Here is a 13734-nt window from a genome sequence, read left to right as displayed (position 1 = left end):
TTTTTCTAAACACACAAAAAAAGACAAATGTTTGCAGAAGGTGAAATCCTATTTTGTTCATACTGTTATATTTACAGCAAAAAATGTACTCACTAGGTTACACAGAAGGTTAAAATTTTGTTATGTTTTTGCCTTATTCTTTCTAAAAATGTATGTGTTTGTCAAAGATATCTAAAATCCATATCTATGTAGTTGATAAGAATATACACCAGTGAGTATTTGTTATAATAATTTGTTATAGGCTGTGTTCAAGAAAAAACAGCAACAAAAATCACTCAGATAATGGTGTGATGGATAACGTATTTAGAGTAAAATTCTTTATTGTTATTCATTTGAACTATATTGCTAATACTAATGGCTTAATTGTGATACTTTATTTTGTTTTAAAATAGAAATAATATTTTTATTTATTTATTTATTTTTCAAGAAGAGAATTACATGCAAATCATAGAAACCTTTGCCATCTGACCATCACATTGCACCAGTATTCAACAGCTTGATTGCAGGCAGATCTTTCCTTTAGACTGAATAAAGGGAGTAAAGTACATAAGATGAACTTTGGCAGATCTGAGATGACTGAAATAAAAAATCCCCTCACATGCCCAGTGACTAACCCTGGAGGCTGTTAAAATAAGTCGGTTCCTCCCTGTTTGATTTTAAGATTCTATAAACTCTTAAAATTTGTTTCAGTGCATGCCCAGGGCTTCCCCAGCCCCAACAGCTTGTTGCTTATCTCCTGTCTAAACCTGATGAAGATCCAGAAATGAAGCATTTCTCTGCCAGGCTGCTTCAGGGTCTGACACATGCTGACAGGACCTCACAAAGACGTGGCTGCTTTCTTTACAGTTGCAGCAGAGGGGAAGAGGCAGTAGCCATAGAGATTTCAGCATTTAAGCAGGAAACAGTCAATCTGGATTGAGCACACCCCTTAGCCTGAGGGATGCAAACCCACACCACCTACCTTCAAGAGAGTCATGTATGAACGAAGCTATAGGTTATTTGAGGGAACAGAAATAAAACAGGTATGTGAAGGGGTACTCCTTGCATATACTGCCTACATTTTACTTCTGTGGGGAAAAGCAGAAGTTAGATTTTTGTTGTTGTCATTGTCGTTGTTTTGTTTGTTTGTTTGTTTGTTTTTAGCAGAGCATCCACCTGAGAATGGAGAGTGTGAGTCATCTGTTTGCTTTAAAACTGTTATCTGTTTGTATCTGTTACAGAAACAGTCTTAGAAGAAGGAACTCAGAAAATATTCCAACACTGTTCATGTCCTGGCCACCAGCTTAGGGTATCAAGACTGTCTTCCACTTACCTCATGAATTTTAATACTGGCAAAGAACAGAGAAAGAAAAATGGGATCTAAACATGTGATAATCATTGTTCTTTGGATGTGTGGCCTTGCTGCCAAATCATGAGGAGAGCTTTATGTCTTTGAAACTCTCTTACTTGAGAAGAATTTTCAACCCAGGTGGGACACTTTCTAGCAGAGATGTAAAAGACACCTACTCCATTTCTCTTCTTTCTCTTTCTGTCTGTCCTCTCGCTCTCTCTCTCTGTCTCCATTAGTAAGCCCCACAGCCACATAAAAGAGCTGAAAGTTGTGTCTGCCATAGTTCAGATGCAGTCACTTGGAGTTTTTGAAAGTAAAGTACCCTCCTGCAACCCTTGATCAGACTCTTCATTTGCTAATCATTCTCAAAGGTATTGCTCTTGAGTGTTCTACACAGACTGGCCCTTTCCCAGTGTCTTGTCCTTTCTGAAACATAATTCTTCTTTCTCTTTTTAGGAAGTTTAAGTGCCTCATTCAAAACTTGATTTCTAAATAGAAAGTCTGCATAAAAATAAACTACTTTGTTAAATCTAATTCTTCATTAAATGCAGAGATTCAAGAAATGAAATAAACCTGGCTTAGTACTTAAAGTGTGCAAAGTAACTATGCAAAACAAGTGTTATTTTATACTTAAACTAAATATTCATGATGTGAAAAGCCATCCATTACATTCTAAACTGGTAGTCTAATAGTACCTATTAGACTTGCTTTCTTGTTGCCATCATTACTGGAAATGACTTGTAAGAGAAATTTGGATGCTGCATATTCAGCCAGTTAGCTAGTTACATACTTACAAATGGCTGGTTACACTGAAATTGAGATGCCAATTTGAAATGGGATGATTATAGCTTTATTCCTTCACATCCACATCCAATCACAGTCATATTATGCAGCTTAAATCTGTGAATGTTTGAATATCTTATATCTAGATTGCTCTCTTGATTGTTGGAAGATCAGAGATTTCAGAGAAGCAAAGGGGGAGTCCGAAGGTGTACTTTGATTTAAAATACCATCACCACTCTTGGTAACGTTTTCCCTGCTTCACAGTACCACATGATTGGGGAAGTCATGAAGGAAGAAAAACTGCATATGATTGCAATAAATGCAATAGTTTTAAAAGTTCTGCATAGTTTATCAAGGGGAGACTGAATTAATTACAATGGACAACAACACTTACATATATATATATGTATACATGTATATGAATGCACATACAGGTATATGTGTAAATATGCAAGTACCTATTCTATACAAAGAACTAAAACAAAAGAAAGGTGTCAAATATGCTTGCGTTTCTTGGCACATTTACATGACAGGCAGCTTCCATTTTTTTTATTCATGACCTTCTTGTTTCTGTATTTTCATATCCTTAAATGAAATCTAAGCTGTTATTAGTGTTTCATATAGATAATATTTTGATCAACTCCAAAATTTCTTTTGAGTCCTGATATTTGGCTTATGTTGTGTGTCGTTGTGTACCTTTGGAGTGTTCTTTCATTGAAAAATAACTTTTGACATGAATGAACAATAACCAAAGACATTTGAAGTGTCTATTGCTTGTCAAAATGGTATTGTTAAAGCATCTATTGTTTAGCCTGTTTTGTTGGAAAACCTACAGATTAAATAATATACAAGGAAAGAACCTGAACATTCCCTGACATGCATTCTGAATTTGTTTCTCATAGCTCAGGAATTTAAAACTGCAGGGGATCTTGGCCCAACAACATAACATAATTGTGATTTGTATTTATATAGGCAAAGTGCAAGCTAGTAGATTTGAAGGCTATAACCATAACAGTCGTTATTTATGAGCAGCTCATGCCAAATATTTGGGGGGACTTAAGAACTGGAGCTATAGTAAATTATGGGTTTATATAAAATGAATAAATAAATAAATAAATAAATAAATAAATAAGTAGAGAGAAAAAAGAGCGCAACACCCAGAATCCTGATTTCACCTTAGTGTTTCTACCTTTTCCCTAGATACACAAGACTAGGTATCAAAAATCTGCATTATTTTTCTTTGCATGTTCTGTAAAAATTTCAATGTACTCTCAAAATTTCTGATATTTTTTTTCTTTTTTGAAGGTGCAGCAGAGTTAAGCAGGGTTAGCAGTTTTAGAAAAGAAGTTAAAGCAGTTTTATTTATTATTTTTTTTCAGTAGCAGTGTTCCCCAGTGGTACTAGTGCTGCTCCCCAGGGGCACTAGCGGTGTTCCCCAGGGGTCAGTGCTGGGTCCAGTCTTGTTCAACATCTTCATCAACAAACTTGATGAGGGAATTGTGTCCCTCCCCCAGCAAGTACGCCAATGGTACAAAGCTGGGAGAAGTGGCCAACACGCCAGAAGGCTGTGCTGCCATTCAGCGGGACCTGGACAGGCTGGAGAGCTGGGCAGGAAGAAATCAAATGAGGTTTAACAAAAGCAAGTGTAGAGTCCTACACCTGGGAAGGAACAACCGCATGTATCAGTACAGGCTAGGGGATGACCTGCTGGAGAGGAGCACTGTGAAGGACCTGGGGATCCTGGTGGATGACAGGTTGACCATGAGCCAGCAGTGTGCCCTGGTGGCCAAGAAGGCCAATGGGATCCTGGCGTGCATTAAAAGGAGCGTGGCCACCAGGTCAAGGGAGGTGATCCTCCCCCTCTACTCTGCCCTTGTCAGGCCTCACCTGGAGTACTGTGTCCAGTTCTGGGCTCCCTTCCAACCCCTACAGTTTTGTGATTCTGTAAATCAACTTATTATTTTCATAATCTTGTGTCAAACCAATTTGACAGGCTATACTGTTCAGATCAGTAATTGATGAAATATCTGTACAGCTATATATTGTAGCTTTGTCTCATTCTAGTAGTTCTCTGTCCACCCTTAACACAGCCTCTGTAAAAGAGCAAAGAAATCCTCATGAGAAAGCCTTATGAGAATCTCTCATTGTCCCTGCCAATGAGAAACATGCCCTTTAACTACCCCGAGGCTATCATCTATAGAGGATGAAAAGTGAGATGGAAGGAGGGTGAAAAACTTTCCGTATTGCTAAATGGAGGTTTTGATTTGTTTTGTTTTGTTTTAATTGTAAGTATCTTTTAGAGCACTTTTTATGCTGTTTTTATATCCAACCACTTCTTTTGATACCACTCCCAAGTAGTAAAAATGCTACCTATATTTAGTCTGCATTAATTTTCTGATTTTGATATTGTATTCATGCTGCTAAGCAGTGGTGGAGAAAGGGAGAATAAAGAGAGCAGCACTTCTGGATTTGTTCACAAGTATTGTCTGATGGCCCTGTAATGCTTAATATTTTATCTGAATGAAAATTATGGAGTCCATTTTCTTATGTATTTGTGGATGGGCATTAGATTCTTTGGTATCTAATTAGGAGCAATAGCTCTTAATCTTGAGGGGATTTCCTCTGTGCAAGTTGCTTATCTTCATAATATTTGATTTTTTTATGAACATAAAACTTGAGGACACCATCTCTCTTTTGTATTTGATATTAAGTAATGGATTCAAAGTTAACAGTATGGAATGTGCCTGCATACACCCAGAAGTGCACACATGTTTAAATGTATAAGACTTTTTTCCTTGAGGAAATTGAAATCCAGTTCTCATTGCTTTGAGTGACAACGGAAGAAAGAAACACTTTTTCTTTTCAATTTTCACTGTTAAAATATATTCTACTATAGAGCAAATAACTTTTTAAAAATGTAGCTTACCCCTAAATGTTATCAGAAGTCAAACTCAAGTGTTCAGAATGGTTTTATGTCTGATTAGAAATATGTACTACATAGGAAACTGATTTATTTTACTTTATGGATAACATGGAGGTTCACCCAGTGAGAATCACTTCTCACCATGCAAGAACTGCAAATTCAATTTGACGTGAATATTTCTGATTAAAATTGGCATTTCTGAGACTCCTGTTGACTGACCCCAGTTTGCTTAAGCAGTAACCTCATTTAATCTTAAGAATATCTTCACTACAGTTTTTCAGTTCTGTACTCCACTCCACTCTACTTTTGCAAGACAAATCTCAAACACTTATCCCAGACATAACCACCAGGCTATGGAGGTACCTTGAGTGTTTTCCCTGACATTTTTGCAACCCTTTTGATGAAATAGTAGGTAGTGTAGAAGCTGAAAATTTCTACTTTCTTCTCAGTTGGTGTCTCTTTTGATTCTTCTTATCACCTGTTGTTCTACTACTGCCTTGTGATCACTGACCATCTAGTCCTCACAGTGCCAGCCCTACTATTTTATCTTGTGACATCATTCTGATACATCTCTGTATCATCTTAGATATGTTTTAAGATACAGCAGTATCCAGGCAGAGGGCTCAGTGGTATACTTATTCTGTAAATCTATACATATTTTTATCCCAAACTAGCATTTTATTTTTTTTTAAACAAACAAACAAACATGAGAGTAACATTGAACTATGCAAGTATTATATAATTATGATCTTTCTCAGTGGAAAAATTCACATTTTTATTTTTGAAAATGTTGAGATGTTCCTTTGCAAAGTTCTTTGTACACCTCCAGAAAATAAACAAGTTAACATTTATTCCTTTTCTAAGTGGAAGTAATCACTCCTCCAAAGCTAAGAACTTAAGAATGTAGAATAAATACAGTAAAAATAAGGTTTTGAAGTTTTGTTATTCTCTCTTTTTTTTTTTTTTTTGCCTTTAATGTTCTTTCTTTCACCTAGAGAACTGTAGCTGACCTTACGATGTTGCATCTTCATAATATCCTTTCGGAAAAGTTTCAAGCATTATCATTTTCTGACCTGACACAGCACTAAAATTTTCACTGTGATTCTAAGGCAAGACTGTGCTTTAACTGATATTATTAGGATTATCTAGAAAAGGAGAAATAATATTTCTAAAAACTTACTAAGTGATTTATCAATGGATAACATTATTCTCCAAGTGAATAAAGCTTGGCTACAAAGTGGTACTTCATTAGGATGTAAAGATATCAGCTATTCAGCAGCTGCTCCTACTACTTTATTATAGAGATGCAATTAAGTGGCTTTGTGAGATTCATTTCCATGACCCTTTTCCAAAGAGAAACATACAGTAGTAAGATACAGCTGACTGTAATAACTCAGAAGATAATTAATTTGCTTATACAACAGAATTATGTCAAGCCCAGGTGGTGTGAACTAGTTATTTACTGAATTAGCTTACTCTTAAGAGTGACTTCAGAACATTCGGATTGCTTGGGATTACAAACAATAAGTAGCAAGTAAACAATGATGTCTCCTATCTGTGTCAACCAGAGAACAGTGCAAAGCTGCATCCCGATTTGTACAGAAAATCTGTGCATCAAGATTAGCATAACAATGGACTCCACAGGTTATCTCTATATCCTTTCCTATAGATTAGGTATATTTTTTTCTACTAGCCTTCAATTGTGCTTATTACAATAGGATTTTTTTAATATTTTACAAACATACCATAAGTCATGAACAGATTTTCTTTACAAATGTGCCCTTTGTGTTTGTTTCTGTTTCCAGCACTCAGACTGGTCGCTCTTTATAGTACAGTGATAACATAACATGCCACTAACTACTTTAACTAAGTCTTGTTATATATTTGACAAATCTTCCAGAATCGCTGGGTAAGATACCAACCATATAGCCAGTTACTACTATACCTGAAATTTTGGTCCCTGTCCCAAATATCACAGTCCCTGTCCCAAAACATAAAAACACCTACCTCTTCACAACAGAGTTAATTTTGCCTTGGGTCCATAATTGATCTCTAATTGTTCTAATGTCATCCAAAGGTGGTCATCTCCCCTGGCAGACATGATTCTGAATGAATAAGCATAATTAATGAGATGAATGATTTTTCCTATAAACTGCAACTAACTCATTTTTTCTCCACAAAAGAGAGCAGAATAATGTTGGATGTGTGCTTCCATGTGTATCATAGAGATTATTAGCTTGGAGACATGACCTAAGCCCTTCAATAGCATATTTTTACTTGTTGCATAGATGTAGAAAATTATACACTAGAGAACTAGCAGGCAAACAATGATTTTAAGTGCATAGAATGATAAAATTTCTTGGAAAGTAGGTAGTGTAGATGATTGCAGTCTAGATTTATCCTTTTGCCTTATATCATTTTCCTGACAGCACAGTAGTTCTAAATGTTGGAGTTCTCTCTTGAAGCAACTAGTGAGTAACTAGTGAGCCCTCAGTGGCTGTAACAGAGATACACCCATTGCTCTAAGCCAGGCAGTGGGAAAAGGCTGGCATTAACTGCATCTCTGACGAAGCATGGTCACTTGCTCCTGGCTGGCTGACTTAGATCATGTACACACCAAAGAATTCAGTGAGCACAGGAGAATCTAATGGAAAGAAGTGAGTGTTCAAGGGCTCATAGGTAATTAAAAAAAATATATAAGAGCAAAGCTGGGCATTTATCATTCACTTGTTTTGTTCACAAGGAAAATTTTAAAACACTAGTTCATTACAGTCAGGAAAGCATAGTATATTTCTCATGTGGAACTAGTCCACAGCATTTAACACTACTCGTTTCCAAAAGTGGTAATAATGTTATGCAAATGGGAGAAATAAAAAGAATTTCTAACTGTTACTGAAATAAATAGTTTTAATTTCAGCATAAAGCTTCTGTTTTTCTTGGGAAGTGGAGTCTTAAAACTTCTTTGATAAGTAAAAAAGCATAAAATATCTTTCACTCTTACCTGTAACTTTGAGAGAACAGTAAGGAGACAGAAAGGGAAAACAGTCTCCACTGATTGAGATAGAGCTTTAGAAACACATTGCAAGCTTACGAATTGTAAAATTCTTGCCTAAAATCTTGTCACTCTTCAGAAAAAAAAATCATTGTAATTTCATTAGCAACTACCTTATGTTGTATCAGATAATTAAATTATAGAAGACTAAGAAACATTTGAGCAATTCCCAGACTTTTAATTCAGACACCACCTTTTACATAGCTCTGCAACAGTCACAGCTGGGTTTTGCCTGTTTTTATGGAATAATGGTAGCTATTTATTCTATGTGCCCATTTGACATGTAACTGTCAGAGGTTAATTCAATATGAAAGAAATCGGTGTTTTTCACAGTACTTGGGTTTTCCATAAGTCACAATACCACTCTATGTCAATAAGAAATTCAGAGGTTAACTTTATTACACAGACACTTTCATTCAGAACATAGAAATGGCTAAAAATAATTTCTCAGAGGTAGTTCCATGTTGTCCCACACAGCTTCAGAGAGTTTGATATTGGGAGATTTAGTGCATGCATACATGACTGTCAGAAAGATCAAGAACTTTTTTTTTTTTTTTTTTTTTTTCAGAAAGTGACATAAGGAGACCTGGAGTGGAGGACTCAGTGTTGGTGGGAATTTCCCCACCTAGGTGGTCTCTTCAAAAGAGGCAAAGCTGATCACTAATATCTTCCCTTCAATCTCCAGTGCAAGAGGGAAATGTAGATATATAGTGCTGTAAGAATGGAACGCATATGTGCTGATTGTCTGGCTTCTGGAGCTGTGTTACCCTGTGATTTTGTTTGTAGCATGGCTGGGACTGGGCAGGGAATCATGACACTGATATTTGGTATATGACTGGCAAGCTGCAGAATAGTCATTTAATGATATATGAACCATCTTCTGGATTACTGGCTGTATGTTTCACAATTCTTTTTCCTTTTTAAGTCTAAATATGATGAAATATTAACTTATGTGTGTGCTTCTATTGATACAGTGGAGATCAGAAAAGACAAAAAGAAGAATTTATCTGACCATTTGTGCAAGGAATTGAATCATAAGTCTCCAAAAAGGGTGTTTATGTTTTTCGTTATGAAATGGATCCCATTTGAAATGTCATCTTTTATTTAGGTAGTTTAAAGACATACTGAGAGTTCTCAGAATAAATAGCCCGGTATCTACTAGGGGTTTTCTAGTGGTGGAGGTTTTTTTTCTATCCACATGGATGGTTACCTAGATTTAACATAGAAGTTGATTGTTAGGAATATTTTTAAATAAACATCAAATAAAATATGTATATTTAAAATGTCCAAATGTATTAGAAAATTTCCTGAACATCTTTTAATTTACAGAAAGAAACTGATTGTTGATTTATGTCTTCAAGTTTATTCTCCATGAGACGTCTTTGACTTATGTCCATGAAAGCATGATTAAGATAGAAAATATGCAAATAGCATTTGCACATGTAAAACTTAAGACTTGTATCTTTAAATGCATCTTTAAAATTTGTCATATCTGTTATCTGTCATAGCTTTAATATATCTTTAAAACAATGTAAATTCTTTGAAATTTCTGTATACAGTAACAATGCGTATTCTCTTTTCAAAATATTTTGACTGGATTTAACTTTTTTCCCACTCTAACCATAGAATCATAAGAAAATGTTGGCTGGAAGGGACTATAGGAGGTTCACAGTGCTTCCTGAAGCAAGGCTAACACTGAAGTTAGCTAAGGTAGTTCAGGATCTTGTCCAGATGAGTTCTGAAAATCTCAAAGACTGGAGATCTCACAACATCTTGGGCAGCGTGTTCCAATTTTTTACTGAAGTGGCTTTGTTTCACTATATATAGCCTTGATTTCCAAACGTTCTTTTTAGGCAGTCAGTTTAAATAAATACCTCTGGTCAGCAAATATAATTAAAGCTCTGATTCAACCTCCTAGTTCTTGTGCTTAATTTTGAATACACAAGTAGTTGTTTTCAACTGTCAGATATCAGAGACAAGTAGTTCCATTGGGATTTCAGGTCCTACATCTTATTTTAGTTGGTTTAACTGAAAAATCAGTATACTGCAGATTTGATAAAGGGTGAAAAGAAAAAAAAAAAAAAAAAGGTATAGGAAAGTATGTCTCTTCATGCAACTCCTGGCATCCTCTAGCTCAGTTGTCTTTTCAGGAACACTTTTTAACTTTCAGGAAAAAAAAAAAAAAAAAAAAAAAAGTAGTTCAGGAAAAGAAAACGGAAAAAAAAATCTCTGGGTCTATTATATTTACTAGTTTAATTTTTTCCAGTACAGTGAGAAGCCAGTGAGCTCTTATCTAAAGCTCATGGGCATAAGACCAACAGACAGAAATAAGTTTTGGATGTAGGTTAGACAGAGGTTTCTAAAACAATTTTCCAAATACAGTAGAAGTAAAGAGCGTATTTACTTTTAATACAGAACAAAAGAAGATCCATGCCTTCCTTCAATAGATATGATGACACAAAACATGGTTTTTTAGTATTTGTTAGCTCTTAGATATATTCTATAGCACGTTCATGAGTGACAGAATAGACTTAATATGGTTAGTCCAGAAAATAAAACCATTTTATATGTCTATATGTATGCCTATGCAAGTGTGTATGTGTATTTATTGCCCTAAGACATATAAATCAAGTTTCTATAGAAAATGTATCTAAAATGCTACTCTTCTAACCCTAATATTCAACCAAGAATAGTTTCCTGGGATGCAACGCATTGTGAAATTTTAAAAAAGACCTCTCAAAAATATTTTACAACCTTTTAAAATTCATTTTTTGATCTTTTGTTTTTTGTTGCCAATGAACAAAAATGTTGAAATTTGTCCTCATTTGAAATATTTTAAGTTAATAAACTTCCAGTAAACTTAAATATTGAAAAAAAGACTTGTGCCAATACAATGCATGACAACATAAAATCATATAGTGCAATTGGGTAACTGACCAAGGCCTACACAGTGTTTTTTGTTTGTTTGTTTGTTTGTTTGTTTGTTTTATAATGTTTTTATAGGCAAGTTGTGTTTGGTGTTGCTTTATTTGTTTGTATTTATTTGCTTTTCATCCATGTTCATACATATAAGAATGATCTATCCATATGAATAAGGAGACGAAATTTTAACAAATTCTATGAAGAACTTATAAAGATCAGACTCAGTTTCTGTATTAGATTTATGAATCTAAGAAATTGGTAATTTAGGAACTAAAAGTTCTGATTCTGAAGCGCGATAAGGTAATTCTTCAAGGCTCCTCTGCACTCTCAAATCTCACTGAAAGCAGCAGTGATTAAAGATACTCAGTATCCTTAAGAAACAAGTTCAAATTCATATTATACACTTATAATCCATACACACCCACACTTAAACCATGCTTGAATAGTATTGCTTATATTAGTAATGACACAATTAACTAGTTGAGCCCACTCATCCTACTCAGGAATTGGTACAAAGTTGGACAATATTGATGAACCCAGACATTTTCAAGGGTCATAGCAGTTAAAAATTCAGATAATGTGTTGCAGATTATAATCCTATTAAAGGAATAAGAACAAATCTTGGGAAAAAACGGAGGACTGTGAAAGAGATTGCTTTGTAAAAGGTGACTATTACATTTCATGCATGTTTAAGACTTGAGAAGTATTAACCGGTCAATAACCTGAGATGTGGCTCACAACATAAATGCAAACTACGTAAATTTTTAAATGACCTTCCCAGCAAAAGTATTAAAGAGGGGATTAATGTCCGGGATTAACACAATTATAATTCTCTACTCAGGAGTTATGGTTAAAATTGACTGAAATTCCATGAATCTAATTGAAAATTAAATGTTCCTTTAGAAAAACCACCATGAATGCACAGAACACAATGAGATTTAAGTGTGTGAAAACAAACATGGGGACACTCTTCTCAGTTCATTTAGTGATTTGTATATTTGATTAAGACAGATAATTTGTAATATCTGAGAAACTGCTGTTATATTTTCTTTCCCTGTCCTGCTGCTCCACTCCATGACTCTAATAGATCTCCAGGGGTACTTCTTGTCTTAGTAAAGAGCTCAGGTATTTCAATGGAAGAGCATAGCATGGGATGAAAGCTGATGGCTCATGAAGTGCTCTAAAGAAAACATACGAAGAGAGAAACTCATGAACTATGTAAGGAATATTCTTGGAATAGCATAAGAAAAATTTGGGGTTGAGGAGGTTATCATTCACAACATTGGAACAAGTTAATACTGGTTAGGAAAGGGTAAAAATAACAAATAACTCTTTGGAGATGAAGGAAGGGTAAAAGAGCTTGGGAAATAGTATGTGTATGCAGTCCCCCGGTCCCAAGCAGTGCCTAAAATGTCTGCCAAAAGTACAGACACAACAAAAAAGATCATGACACCCCCACCACTTTCATATTCGGAAACAGGTTTGCTGAATCTTTAAGAAACTATTGGGTTAAAAATTCATTCTTTCTTCCTCAGTGAGACACTTTTTTTTTTTTTTGGTAACACTATTTTCCTGATTTGTGTTGTTATGAAACAAAATGGAGAAGATATCTATTATCTGTCTAGAATATATCTATATGGAAGGTATAGAAAATAGAAATATAGAAGATATATATATATATATATTTTAATTTTAAGCTACTCTGTAACACAACAGTCTGTATTTTTCCAGTCATTATTACAATAATTATTGCATGGAGTTAACAAGAACATTGTAATATAGAGGTAATTTTGTTTTGGATCAATCTATTGTGCTTCTCCAAAACTTGAAGTGTTTTTAGAACTATGCTTTTGGATTCATAACATGAATTAGATCAATCTGTAATTTAGATGCAAATTGCAAGTCCAAATGCCTCCTAAACTAGAATTTCTTTCAAGGATTAATCTGAGATAATCTTCAGTGTAAAATATTCCTTGAAGTTATCGAAGCTCACCTGGGGGACAATGCAGTCATTGGTCCCAGCCAACATGGCTTCATGAGGGGTAGGTACTGCCTAACAAATTTGATTTCTTTTATGATAAGATCACCCATCTAGTTGATCAAGGGAAACCAGTTGATGTGATCTTTTTGGACTTCAGCAAAGCTTTTGACACAGTTTCCCATAGGATCCTACTGGACAAAATATCCAGCATACAGCTAAACAAAAACATCATACGATGGGTAAGCAATTGGCTGACGGGCAGGGCTCAAAGGGTTGTGGTAAATGGGGCCACATCTGGCTAGCGGATGGTCACTAGTGGAGTCCCTCAAGGCTCCATTTTAGGGCCAGTCCTCTTCAATGTTTTTATAAATGATTTGGATGTAGGACTAGAAGGTGTTCTGAGCAAATTTGCCGACGACACTAAACTTGGAGGAGTTGTGGACTCGGATGAGGGTGGAAAGGCTTTGCAGAGAGATCTGGACAGATTGGAGAGCTGGGCGATCACCAACCACATGAAGTTTAACAAAAGCAAGTGCCGGGTCCTGCACCTGGGACAGGGCAACCATGGTTATACGTACAGACTGGGCGATGAGACGCTGGAGAGCAGCCCCGCAGAGAGGGATCTGGGGATTGTGGTTGACAGCAAGTTGAATATGAGCCAGCAGTGTGCCCTGGCAGCCAGGAGGGCCAACCGTATCCTGGGGTGCATCAAGCACGGCATTGCTAATTGGTCGAGGGAAGTG

At 35.6% G+C, this 13734-nt stretch overlaps 1 long non-coding RNA gene across 2 annotated transcripts; it reads left to right on the top strand.

Annotated features, from left to right (window-relative positions):
* The first annotated feature begins 864 nt into the window (after positions 1-864).
* LOC308188557 lies at positions 865-9453 on the top strand. Of its 2 annotated transcripts, none has more exons than XR_013945577.1 (3): positions 865-1022; positions 1221-1468; positions 8657-9453. It is a non-coding gene; the product is annotated as an uncharacterized lncRNA (long non-coding RNA). The 2 variants fall into 2 exon arrangements; XR_013945578.1 differs by lacking the exon at positions 8657-9453 and adding an exon at positions 6032-7683.
* Positions 9454-13734: the final 4281 nt, after the last annotated feature.

The sequence above is a fragment of the Anser brachyrhynchus genome (assembly GCF_964034855.1).
Source record: "Anser brachyrhynchus genome assembly, chromosome: 1".
NCBI lineage: Eukaryota > Metazoa > Chordata > Aves > Anseriformes > Anatidae > Anser > Anser brachyrhynchus.
This window is presented reverse-complemented; position numbering and strand designations above follow the sequence as displayed.